At 32.1% G+C, this 13,114-nt stretch overlaps 1 protein-coding gene across 6 annotated transcripts in view; it reads right to left on the bottom strand.

Moving 5' to 3' along the window:
- LOC135127706 (protein FAM135A) overlaps positions 1-11,668 on the bottom strand; it is a 57,229-nt gene extending 45,561 nt beyond the window's left edge. For 2 of the 6 annotated variants that reach the window (XM_064054267.1, XM_064054273.1), the window contains exon 1: positions 2,696-3,052. The gene's annotated coding sequence lies outside the window, so the exon portion shown is untranslated. Of the gene's footprint in view, positions 1-934; positions 957-1,997; positions 2,187-2,695; positions 3,053-11,074; positions 11,163-11,577 lie in introns of those variants that run through there. The other 4 variants (XM_064054268.1, XM_064054269.1, XM_064054270.1 and 1 more) reach the window with 4 other exon arrangements.
- Positions 11,669-13,114: the final 1,446 nt, after the last annotated feature.

The following is a 13,114-nucleotide window of genomic DNA, read 5'->3' as shown; positions in this document are numbered from 1 at the left end:
AAAGATGACAAAAAGGTGAACTACAAGAAAATGAAAAAAGGAACGAAAATGAGAATAAGAATGAAAAGGACGATGAAAATGGGGTTGAAAACGAGAATAACGAGAAAATGACAAGAGGAACGGAAATAAAAACAAAAATGAGGGAGAATAGGAGAAATCAGAATTACAACATGAATGAAAGTGGTAATGAGAACGAAAACAGGATGCGAACAAGAACGAGAACAAAGATGACAGGAAGATGAATTAAAAGAATGACGAGAAGAAGAATGAGAAAGAGAATAAGCGGGAATAACGGAAATCGAAGCCAGAACAAGAACGAAAACAACATTGAGAACGAAAATAACAATGAAAATGAGAACCAGAATCAAACTAGGATAGATACGAGGATGAGAATGTGGAGAAAATGGGGATGACAATGTAGATGACAACAAGAATGTGAACTAAAATGCGAAAGAGGATCAGAATCAGAAGAACAAAAGGAACGACAAAGAGAACGAAAATAAAATGAGAAGGTGAACAAACGTAATTAATTTTTAGTGCTTCACTATGAACAGCTGTGGTAGTAATCAAAACTAAGTACTTGAAAAAAAAACTACTTAAGCAGCTTCATTCTCACCTATGTGGTTTCGAAAAAAAACATTTTATAAAATAATGGTACTAAACGTAACAAGCGATGAATTCAGCGTAACAATTTTGCGCAATTATATAACACACTTGTGTATTATACAACAATTCTAAATAAAATTATACACATGATTGTGGGAGTTATCTCTACTGGAGTGGTTTTATCAGAACAACATGAAAACTAAAATATTATTAAACCTCTATTTCCGTCTCTTTTAATCATATTTAGTGAAATTAAATTCACGTACCAGAACAAAAGTCTTTAGTAAATTTGTAACACCTTGAAAAAAAATAACCATAAACTACTTACACGAAAATATAAAGCGAGCCTCACTAGACTAAACACACAGAAATCAGATACAACTGTATGAATTTTCTTAATAATTACTGTCGCTTTTAGCAACAAATCTACACTGCATTCATTAAAATAAAGTTGCCTCGAGCACTTGCTGCTCTAAAAACGGTAATCAAAAACGGAAACAGCAACAGGCTCACAATTGAGCCTTGTAAAATAGAGTAGGGTATTTATCTTTATTAACGCACCTAATTGACAACCCCTAGTTTTCTGTCTAGTCGATTAATATGCGAACACCCATGTCGATTACGATCAGAGAACAGTTTCATCTTTAAAAATATAAAGCGGCAATTAAAATTTGCACATTCCGGACTCTTTGATGTTGGCGGCGAAAACACAAATAAAATGTTTAAAACGGTTTGAGTTTAGTAGAGTATGTAAAGCTTGGACTATTAAAGCGGCTATTCCTGGAATGTTTAAATAATTCATAGAACAGTGTTGCTAATACCGAACAACATCAAATTATAATTAATCGTTTTTAAATGCACAGGAAAAAGCTAGTTCGACAATATGAGTATAAAAACGATTTTACGGCTTCAATGAAACGCGATACAAAAAAAAAATAAATGTCACTTGTTTTAAAATGACTCAGATTTTAATCAATGTTCTGTAATCCCTAACTAAATTAAATGAACCAGTCTGTAATGTCACGTCTCAGATCATCTGTAAAATTAATGACTGGGTGTATTTTTTTAGACAACGTGTAAAAATAGAAACAATTTGTAAAAACAGCGTGCTGCACATTTAAACCCGATTTAAGTGGCAATCATTTGAAATTTTCAATAAACAAATTTGGATTACGAGGAAAATTAACGACGACGGACAGCCGGAAATGACAGTCGATTTTGGCTAAGAAAACGTGAAAATCCGTTTCTCCGGAAGCCAAGAACTTGGTTTATGCTGTGTTAATTTAGTCTAAACAGTTTCGCATAAACAAAATTTGATGTTAATTTTGTTAACAAAACAAGCTTTTTCGACGCACAACAATCGTAATGCCAGAAAAATTCCAAAAACAAACCAAGATATTTAAAGCCCGGGTATTTTCTCCGACACGATTCAAACACAATAAACCTCCTCTGAACATTTTTTAATCATCGTTCACTTCCACCACACTGCACTTAGTAAGAATATTGTCACTAAAAACGCTAATCACGGCGAAAATAAACAGATAATACTTTATTTAAACTTCACCGACGCAACACCTGTGAAACCTTGGTCGGTCTAAATCTCAAAAGGAACGATTTCGCGACATGCCCACTCAATGACTCATTCATAATCCGAAAAAATCGCGTGGTCGAATCGAATTAAAAACCTCCTCGAATAATGCAAAAATAATCGTCGCATCTCAAATCCAGAAATAAATTTTTAAGCAGCTAACCCGAAACACGTGTACACGTTTCATCCCTAAAAAGGTCAACGAGAAATTAAATCGAGGCACATTTGGGTCGGGCGCAAAGGGCATAAGGAGCCCAGGTACGGCGACCCTTCGACAAATGCCAAGCGACGTCCTATAAATCCGCCCTTGCAGGACACCCCCGTGATCCTCATTAGATTATCTATGGATTCGGGTGATTGAGAGCTTTCGAAGGTTAAGCGGCGAGCTTTCGCCGGGGGGCTGCGTCGATACGGGGCCCGAAAATCGCGAAACCGGTCGATATGCGAGGCCGAAATAATTGAACTTACGCACTCACTAATTCTAGGCTAAAAATAACTCACCACACACGGTTTTCCATCGAGGTGAGGCGGGCTGACGTCTGTGCGATTTTTGATTGAACTCGACGGTTTGATTAATGTTTACGTTTCAATTAGTTATTTTGATTAGACGAGCGCAGGCACTGGTTTCGCTAATGTTATGTAAAGAATTCGAAGAGCACGAGCTCTATCCAGGCAACCAAGTTATCACCCCTGTCCTATTTTATGGCACTGTTAGGCGTTCACCCAAAGCGCAGAGACCTTGCGCAGTGAAGGAGTTGTAAAGCTGTCATAAAATACACTCATCACTTATTTACTCGGCTATTACATATTTAGTGCGACTTTTGGAATATTCAGGGCATTGTGCTGCAGCCCCATCGCTTATTTTATTAATAAACGGGCGCTGCGAGGACCCGGGGCTTGGCGCAAAATTTGAATCGGGCATGGTGGGCACTGCGCAAGGAGCTGCTTTTGAACTGTGCACGCTGAAAATTTTAACGCTGATTAGTTAATTGGACGCTGATGACGTCCGAAGACGGCGCAACCGAAAAGAGAAAATTTCCAAATAAAAAAAATGTTTATCGAAGTGGGGCGACGGTGACGTGGTGTCAATATTGCGAATACGCTCTGGGGACAAGGACGCGGTGATGCAAAAGTGCACATCACGAGACTTCGAAATTCGAATACTTTTTATGGTCGTTTTATTTATTTTAATACCCCTCTATGTTAAAAAAATATTTATAATACTAGTCGTAATGTGAGAAAAAAAGTGAACCATGAGGGGATCGAACCTGCGACCTTCGAGTTATTTTGCGAAAATCAAGATGGCTACGGTAAACAACTAAGGCGGATTCATGAACCACAACTAAATTAAATAACAATCGATCCATAATATTTTTCTGAGACGAAAAATGGAAACGGGAGCCCTACTTCTACATACCCTAGGGATCATCAAACTTCAATTATACCACACTGATAATACCAATGTTAAAGTGACACGCAACTTCAATGAAAAACAACAGTACTGCCACCACAGTAAAAAAAATAATTCCACGGCTGACTAGGCCACTTTTTTTTATTATATGGTATTAAGAGTGTTTAATGCATTCAGTGATTTAAACTGCATAATTCGGTAATATTTTTCAATCATCCTGTATAATTAATTTAAATATATGGATATAGCTGGCGAAATTTACTGAACGAAATTTTGAAATGACGTCATCAAATTTTCGGCAAGGAGCTTATCTTAAAGCTTATCCAAAATTTTAGAGTAAGCGATGGTGTAGTTTTTCCGTAATCCGTAATTATTTTGCATGTTCCAAATAGGATTTTATTTAGCAAAACAGACGAAAACAGAATATCTACTTTTTGATGCTCTAGCAGCTATTAAATGGCGAGAAAACACGAAATCCTAATTAGTACATGTAGCAGTCACTAAATCAAAGCTAGTTCTAGTCAAAATTTCAAGACATTTCCTTATGCAGATTCAAACACTGTTTACAAAATTCATTTTAAATTTTTTTCTATAACCCTTACATCAGATGATCGAAAAAAAGCCTTGTAGTGGGCCATGAATTTTTTTTTTAATACTAATGTTGGCAAACTAGACAAGAAACACGTTGGTAATGCCAATGTCATTATTTAATTTTATTAAACAATTTTATGTTTGTGATGGAAGAAGCGTTCGACGAAATGAGGCTGAAACTAATTTCTGGAAGTCGAAATCCCTTTGAAAATGTCTAGTTAAATTTTGAAAATTGTCGAAAAGTCGTCAAAATTTTTGTTGTATTATATTTTTTTATTGAAAAATTTGTGAAAAAAATCCAAAAATTTCTAGCATATAGATTTGGCCGTGTTGATTTCAAAAACATATTGAGTTTATGCCCTCGGGGTAAGGTTAAAAATTTTCAGTTTAAAAATTGCCTTTTTAAATTAAAAAAAAAATTGTAGTATATTAGTGAGCGTGCCTGAGAAAATCGAAGAAACTAATGAAAAAATAAAACCGATACTAATTTTTGGAGGTCGAAATAAATAAAAAAATGTCTTTATTTCGAAAATTGTCGAAAATTTGCGAAAATTTTATTTTTTTTATTTTGTTTTTGAAAAATTTGCCAAAAAAAAAACAAAAAGTTCTGGCACATAAATTTCGCTGTGCTAATTCCAAAAACGTATGCTATTATAAACTATAAAAATATTCGGTTTGAAAATCAATTTTTTAAAAATCAAAAATTGGAATATTTTAGTGAGCTATTCTGGAAAAGTGGAAGGAGCCATCGAAGAAATAAGGCAAAACAATCTTCTGGAAGCCAAAATTTATAGGAAAATGTTTTTGGTTAAATTTTGAAATCTGTCGAAAATTGACCAAAATTTTTATTTTACTTATTTTTTTTATTGAAAAATTTTATTTTTGAAAAAATTGTAAAAAAAAACAAAAAATTGTAGCATATGGATTTTGCCATGCTCTTTCTTGCACCTTTTACAAGCAGCGGTGCTTGGTACGTTTACACCGCCCGCCATCTTCGATTTGCAGTGCTCATTCCAAAAACATAACCTGTTTATCCTTTAGGGTAAGGTTAAAAGTTTTCGGTTTAAAAATCTATTTTTTATAAATCCAAAAAAGCAGTATTTTAGTGAATGAGTCTGGAAAAATCGAAGAAACCATTGAAAAAATGACACCGAAACTAATTTTTGGAAGTCGAAATAAATGAAAAATTTCGAAAATTGTGGAAAATTGGCCGAAATCTTATTTTTTTTAATTTTGTTTTTGAAAAATAAGCCATAAAAACCAAAATATTCTGAGATATAGATTTCGCTGTGCTAATTCCAAAGACCTATGCCATTTATGCTCTTGAGGTAAGATTTAAAATATTCGGTTTGAAAATTAATTTTTTAAAAATCAAAAATTTTAATATTGTAGTGAGCGATTCTGGAAAAGTGGAACGAGCCATCGAAGAACTTAGGCCAAAACAAACTTCTGGAGGCCGAAATCCATAAAAAAATGTCTTTGATTAATTTTGAAATCTGTCGAAAATTCGCCGAAATTTTTATTTTGCTTACTTTTTTTTTATTTAAAAATTTTGTTTTTGAAAATTTTGACAAAAAAATCCAAAAAATGCTAGCCTATAGATTTCGCCGTGATGATTCCAAAAACTTATCGTGCTTACGTCCTCGGAACAAAGTTAAAAATTTTCAGTTTAAAAATCTACTTTTTTTTTAATTCAAAAAATTGGAAAAATCGAAGAAGCCATTAAAAAATGAGGCCGAAACTAATTTCTCGAAGTCGAAATAAAAAAAAATGTCTTGAGTTAAATTTTGAAAATTGTCGAAATTTGGCTGATTTTTTTTAAATTTATTTTTTGAAAAATCTGCCAAAAAAAAACAAAAAGTTTTTCTATATAGATTTCGCTGTGGTAATTCCAAAAACGTATCCTCTTTGTGCCCTCTGAGTAAGATTAAAAATATTCGGTATGAAAATTAATTTTTTAAAAATCCAAAAATATGAAATATTTTAGTGAGCGATTTTGGAAAAGCCCGAGGACCCATCGAAGATATTAGGCCAAAACAAACTTTTGGAGGTCGAAATCCATAATAAAATGTCTGATTAAATTTGGAAAATTGTTGAAAATCGGCCAAAATTTTTATTTTATTTTTTTACCGAAAACATATCGTGTTTATGTCGTAGGAAAAACGTAAAAATTTTCGGTTTGAAATAAATTTTCTCTTTAGTCTTTAGTTAAATTTTGAAAATTGTCGAAATTTGGCGGAATTTTTTTGAATTTTGTTTTTTAAAAATTTGCAAAAAAATATTAAAATTCTGAAATGTACAACATTATGTGTTATGCTGATTCCAAAAACATATAGTGTTGATACTCTCAGGGTAAGATAAAAAAAATTCGGACTGAAAATATATTTTTTTTAAATCCAAAAAACTGCAATATTTTAGTGAGCTACTCTGACAAATGGAAGGAGTCATAGAAGAACTGAGGCCGAAAATAACTTCTGGAGGTCGAAATCTATAAGAAAATATCTTTACTTAAATTTCGAAAATTGTCCGAAATTTTGTTTCATTTTTTTTGAAAAATTTGGTTTTGATTTGAAAAATTAGCCAAAAAAAAACAAAAAAAATTTGGCAAATAGATTTCGTCGTGCTGATTCCAAAACATATCGTGTTTATGCTCTTGGGGTAATATTAAAAATTTTCATTTCGAAAATAATTTTTTTTTAAATCCTAAAAATTGCAGCCCTTTGGTGAGCGATTGTGGAAAAAGGAACCATATAAGAAATGAAGTCAAACCAACTTATGAAGGTTAAAATCCTTAAGAAAATGTTTCCTTAAGTTTAAGAATTTTGTTTTTGGAAAATTGGCCCAGAAAACCTACAAAAATCTGGACACATACATTTCATCGTGCTGATTCCAAAAACATGTCATGTTTATGCTGTCGGGGTAAGATTAATTTTTCGATTTGAAAATCAATTTTTTAAAAATCCAAAAAAATTGCAATAATTTAGTGAGCGATTCTGGATAAATGGAAAGATCCATAGAAGAAATGAGGCCAAAACTAATTTCTGGAGGTCGAAATCCATAAAAAAATGTCTTTTGTTAAATTTTGAAAATTGTCGAAAATTGGCCCAAATTTTTATTTAATTTTTTTATTGAAACATTTTGTTTTTGGAAAATTTCGCAAAGAAATACGAAAGAATTAGCAAATAGTTTTCGCTGTGCTGATTCCAAAAATATATTGTGTTTATATCCTAAAAAAAAGGTAAAAATTTTCAGTTCTATTTTTCAAAAATCCAAAAAATTGCAGTATTTTATTGAGCGATTTTGGAACAATCGAAGAGGTCATTGAAGAAATGGGACCGAAACTAATTTCTGGAGGTCGAAATCCATAAGAAAGTGTCTTTAGTTAAATTTTGAAAATTGGCCCAATTTTTTTTTTGAAAATTTTGTTTTTGAAAAACTTGTCAAAAAAAACAAAAAATTCTGGACATATACATTTCGTCGTGTTGATTCCAAAAACATATCGTGTTTATGCTCTTGGGGTAAAATTAAAAATTTTAGGGCGTGAAAATAGATTTTTTAAAAATTCAAAAAATTGCAATACTTTAGTGAGCGATTCTGGAAAAATGGAAAGAGCCATCGAAGAAATGAGGCCAAAATTAATTTCTGGAAGTCGAAATCCATAAGAAAATGTCTTTCGTTAAATTTTGAAAATTGTCGCAAATTGGTCCAATTTTTTTTTTATTTTATTTTGTTTTTGGAAAATTTCGCAAAGAAATCCAAAAGAACTAAGCATATAGATTTCGCTGTGATGATTCCAAAAATATATCGTGTTTATATCCTAGAAAAAAGGTAAAAATTTTCGGTTCTATTTTTCAAAAATCCAAAAAATTGCAGTATTTTATTGAGCGATTCTGGAACAATCGAAGAGGTCATTGAAGAATTGGGACCGAAACTAATTTCTGGAGGTCGAACTCTATAAGAAAATGTCTATTAAATTTTGGAAATTGTCGAAAATTCGCCGAAATTTTTACTTTATTATTTTATTGAAAACTTTTGCTTTTGAAAAATTTGAAAAAAAACTCAAATAAATTCTGGCATACGGATTTCGCCATACTGGTTCCAAAAACACATCGTGTTTATCCCCTCGGTATAAAATTAAAATTCATCGGTTATATTTTTCAAAAATCCAAAAAATTGCAGTATGTTATCGAGCGATTCTGGAACACCTGAAGAGGTCATTGAAGAAATTGGACGGAAACTAATTTCTGGAGGTCGAAATCCATAAAATGTCTTTAGCTAAATTTTGAAAATTGTCGAAAATTGGTAGCAATTTTTTTTTTGAAAAATTTTGTTTTTGTTCCAAAAACATATCGTGTTTACGTCCTCGGAAAAAAGTTAAAAATTTGCGGTTTAAAAATCTATTTTCTAAAAATTCAAAAAATTATTATATTATTATGATGAGCGATTCTGAAAAACCGAAGAAGCCATTGAAAAAATGAACCCGAAACTAATCTCTGGAAGTCGAAATAAATAAAAAAATGTCTTTAGTTACATTTCGAAAGCTGTCTAAAGTTGGGTGAAAATTTATTTTTTTTTATTTAGTTTTTGAAAAATTTGCCAAAAAAAATCAAAAAGTTCTGGTATATAGATTTAGTTCCCCTTTGTGCTTTCGGGGTAAGATTAAAAATATTCGGTTTGAAAATGAATTTTTTAAAAATTCAAAAAATTGAAATGTTTTAGAGAGCGATTTTGGAAAAGCCTGATGGTCCATCGAAGAATTTAGGCCAAAACACACTTCTGGAGGTCAAAATCCATAAGAAAATGTCTTTGCTTAAATTTGGAAAATTGTCGAAAACTGGCAAACAAATTTTTATTTTATTTTTTTTTACTGAAAAATTTTCCAAAAAAAATCCAAAAAATTCTAGTCTATAGATTTCGCTGTGGTGATTTCAAAAACATATCGTGCTTATGTCGTAGGATAAAGGTAAGAATTTTCGGTTTAAAAGTCTATTTTTTAAAAACCCAAAAAGTTGCAGTATTTTAGTGAGCGATTCTGGAAAAATCGAAGAAGCCACTGAAAAAATGAGACCGAAACTAATTTCTGAAGGCCAAATACATTCGAAAATGTCTTTTGTTAAATTTCGAAAATTGTCGAAATTTGGCCCAAGTTTTTTTTTTGAAGAACTTTGTTTTTTAAAAAATTTCCAAAAAAATCAAAAAATTCTGAGATATACAACATTACGTCGTGTTGATTCCAAAAACATATAGAGTTGATGGTCTCAGGGTAAGTTAAAATAAAATTCGGATTGAAATTTTTTTTTTTAAATTCCAAAAAACCGCAAAATTTTAGTGAGTTACTCTGACAAATGGAAGGAGCCATAGAAGAAGTGAGATCGAAAACAACTTCTGGAGGTCGAAATCTAGACGAAAATATCTTTACTTAGATTTGGAAAATTGTCCGAAATTTTATTTTTTTTTTTGAAAAATTTGGTTTTGTAAAATTAGCCAAAAAAAAAACAAAAAAAAAATTGGCAAATGCATTTCATCGTGCTGATTCCAAATCATCGTGCTTATGCTCTTGGGGTAATATTAAAAATTTTCGTTTTGAAAATCAATTTTTTAAAAATCCAAAAACTTGCAATACTTTAGCGGGCGATTTTAGAAAAATGGAAGGAACCATTGAAGACATGAGGCCAAAACTAACTTCTGGAGATCGTAATCCATAGGAAAATGTCTTTCGTTAAATTTCGAAAATTGTAAAAATTGGACGAATTTTTTTTTTGAAATTTTTGTTTCAAAAATGTTTAAAAAAAAATCAAAAAATATCTGACATTATACGGGAAAGCGATATTTTTGTATTCTATAAGCTGTAAAACTTCGACAAAACGTGAAATGAAAACGCATAAGTAAAATACAACTATAACAAATAGCATTTTGAATTTATACAGGGTGTTTACTAAACATGCAGCAAAAATTCAAGGGGTTATTCCTTGGTTTATTAAAAAAATTGTTCTTGAATGATTTTCACAAAAACGCTTTCTTTTGAATGCAAGCATCGTAGCTGATTTTGTAGCGCCCTGTATCTTCGAAACAAAGCGTCTTTCCGAAAACCATCCAGGGACAAAAAAGTCTTAAAATAACCCAAGTAACAACCTGCTGAATTTTTGCCGCACGTTTAAGCCTAAAGTATATTTAAAATTTCCAGATACTTGATTCAATAGGTTCAGTTTCTGTCTGAAAGTCAACATTGTGGTTTTTATTTTATAATTTTTATTTTGTAAAATACATTTTGAAATCATGACTCTGATTTAACCGATGAAAAAATTTCTAGAAATTAAAAAATAAATTATTCAGTTATATGTATATATTGTCTATAACTATGGCTACAGATGGTTCGTATTAAAATTTCAAACTTAGACGTAATAAACAAGTGAAATAATTATTCTTCGTGTCGGACACGACAATAATGCATGTGTGGAAAATATTTTACAAATTTATGCAAAACGTATAAAACAATGAGTGTAATTATAATTATACGTGTGAAATACAGCTTTTTCAAGTTGTGATGGTAATGGACAATGCCCCATATACGAATTAAGCAATGAGAAAGCCATATTCACGTTTTGTTTAATACACAACATTTCGGTTATGGTCACACCTACAAAAAAAAATTAAGTAACATCGTATCAGAATGAATTTGTCAAAGTTTTTTTGTTACTCATTTCCATACACGCATACTCGCATACGCTTCGAATTTCCGATAACAAGCCACCATATCGCCATAACGGGACGATAATGACGTCCGAAAACATGATTCAATGCTAAAAAACATTAAAATGCGTATGCATGAATTTGAATAGTACTGACAATAAATCAGTGGCGCGGTGTCGGCTGCTTACGTCAATGGACTGGATTTTTTGTACCAAAGAAATGTTGTTGGTCTCTTCTTGTGTAACCGTTCACGCTAGCGTAAAATTTCATATCCTTCTGAAACGAAAAAGAAAAAAATATTTCTGACGTCTAATAAATCCACGCGTATGGATTGCAATCAAGTCCAATTATTATTAGCAGCGCACATTGGTATGCTTGTTATTTCCTCGTTAATCAATCACAAAGAGCATTCAACTATCGGCTACCAAACTAAGCATGTGTCCGCTATCCAAATTTAAATAACCCTTTGAATTGAAAAACGTCTAGACGTGTTTTTGCCACTTCCTTGCGTGCTGGTACGTAATGGGAATTGATTCCCGCCGAAATGGTTTAGTAGCAAACCCAAAATCGGGAGGTTATTAGTTGGTTCAATAGGAAGAAAATCATAGAAGTATCAACAGAGTTCTATTTTTGTCACTACAGTAACGGTTAAAAATAATTGTTAGTGTAAATTAAGCTTTGAAATAAATACCTGTGACAAGATATCTCGACTTTATCGCGTTTTTGAAAGATTTGGACACACGACTGGGAATACTTGAAATGAACTACTGTTTAACTGCGTTGCTGCAAGTAGTACTGCGGATGTAGTGAGAAAAAGGTTGTTTTAGCACGTGCTGCGCACACACGTCACTCCAAGATAGTAACGCTAGTTAAGATCATTAAAATCGCTATCAATTTAATGCCAAATAAAGTTTCATTTTAATGATTGTTTTGCACATTAAAATTTTGATTGAAATGTTGGAGTTCTTTAACTAACATTGAAGTCAATTTCAGTATTTTTCAGGGGCTAGTTCAAGAAATGGTAGTCAAAGACGAAAGAAGGCTCTCTGATTTTCGCAAAACGTCATAACTGTACTGTTAAATGGTATTTTTGTATACTAATAACATTTTATGGCCCCTTTAGTGTCATTTAAACCAACAATGATCGAACTTGGGATTTTGTTTGGTCTGATTTTCAGGGTCGTATTTAAAAAAATAATAGTCGGTCGTTGCAGATTCGCTGTCATGTTTCTACCAGAAAACCAGAAAAATAAATTAAGAAATAAAAAAATATGATAATAGCAGCTTAATTCTTCAAAAACTAGACCTACAAATTTTTGATATATTGCGTAATGTTTTGTTCAGAAAAGTAGTTACATAGTGAGACCTCTGGTCCACTTTTTTGCCGGAAAATTTGAATTTCCTTTCAAAATAGCCCCATCAAAAAAGATGCGATAAAATAGACCAACGACAATATAGCTCCATACAAAATAGCCCCTTGACAAAATAGCTTCCAAGAAAACAGAATAACCCGGTATGAAATTTTTGTAAAAAAAAGAAATTATTATTTTTTGTTTCACAAAGCTGTTTTTATTTATTCAAACGAATGTTTAAAATTTGTTTATTTGAGACAATAGAGAGGTCAGTTCAAGTCAGGGAGGTTGTCCCGGGTTGTGTCGTTGTACCGAAATGTACTTCTGTACTGGTTTATGAATCACGTACATTTTTTGGAAAAAAAATCAAAATTGTATAACAATATTTTACAATTTAATTTACGTTTTAAGTTTATCACACGCATGGTTTCAAAATTTTTCATGATAAATCCTATTTAAACTGTGTAAAAAATTATGACAGTATACAGTATAACCTCTATAATTTGAACCCACGAATCTCCGAACAAAAACTCTGCAATCCGAACTAGACTTAAGTTAAATTTAGAAAATCGTCGAAAATGGGTCGAAATTTTCTAGTACTGGCTAAAATAACCTACCCTCAAAGAAAATAAAAGGCGGGTGGGCCAAGCTAGTATGTGCCAAAATAAGACTCATTTTGGCAATGGCCTACTCTTTTAAGAAAAGGTACTAGCCCCGCCCACCCACCCTTTGTTTTCTTAAAAGAGTGGGTCATCTGCCAAAATCAGTCTTATTTTAACAAAGTACTAGCCCCGCCCACCCACCCTTGTTTTCTGAGAATGTAGGTTATTTGGCAAATGCTAGTCCTACCCACCCGCCCTTTGTTTTCTTAGAGAC

Source organism: Zophobas morio, unplaced genomic scaffold, assembly GCF_036711695.1.
Source record: "Zophobas morio isolate AGI-343-1 ecotype UQ-CSIRO unplaced genomic scaffold, CSIRO_AGI_Zmor_V1 ptg000012l, whole genome shotgun sequence".
NCBI lineage: Eukaryota > Metazoa > Arthropoda > Insecta > Coleoptera > Tenebrionidae > Zophobas > Zophobas morio.
The sequence above is the reverse complement of the archived record's forward strand: the minus strand, read 5'-3'. Positions and strand labels throughout refer to the sequence as shown.